The sequence below is a fragment of the Macrobrachium rosenbergii genome, chromosome 41 (assembly GCF_040412425.1).
Source record: "Macrobrachium rosenbergii isolate ZJJX-2024 chromosome 41, ASM4041242v1, whole genome shotgun sequence".
NCBI classification, from domain to species: domain Eukaryota; kingdom Metazoa; phylum Arthropoda; class Malacostraca; order Decapoda; family Palaemonidae; genus Macrobrachium; species Macrobrachium rosenbergii.
Genome location: NC_089781.1, coordinates 60,284,048 through 60,284,641, shown reverse-complemented (window position 1 = coordinate 60,284,641; position 594 = coordinate 60,284,048).

Below are 594 nucleotides of genomic sequence, written 5' to 3'. Positions count from 1 at the left end.
CATAACAATAACAAAGCCATGCGACATAGTTGAATATTACATTAGTAATTTTAACATTAATACCAAGAGCATCAGTATGATAAGACTTATTAGTTTTGTAATAATACCAAATAACAGCATCAAAACAACACTTTTCAGTATAGCCAAGTATGATAACATTGATAATACCCAGAAAAAAAAACTATCAACTTGGTAAAATGGTAGTTAAACTCATGAAACGTTGATTTCTCATTTCAGTCGCAAGTATCTTCTTAAAATAAAAAGGCTTTCGAATAAACATGCAAATCAGCATTATGCCACATTCTACATTTATACTTCCATTAACAGAAAAATAATGCATTGTTCTCGCAACTGACTATCAGTTTAATGCCTTCTGTGATTTACGTTCAGTTTCTGTCACCTTAATTATTTTTCATGTTCAGAGTAAGCAGTATATATTTTGTATTTACCAGCATTTGCTCATATTAAAACATGGATTACTTCTGTATTTATAAGTTTAACCTTTGCAACTGGTTGCAAAATGAAAAAGATTCACCAGTACCACAACATTTAGTCATAAAATAATTAAGGCATGGATGTGCTCGACACTTGCAA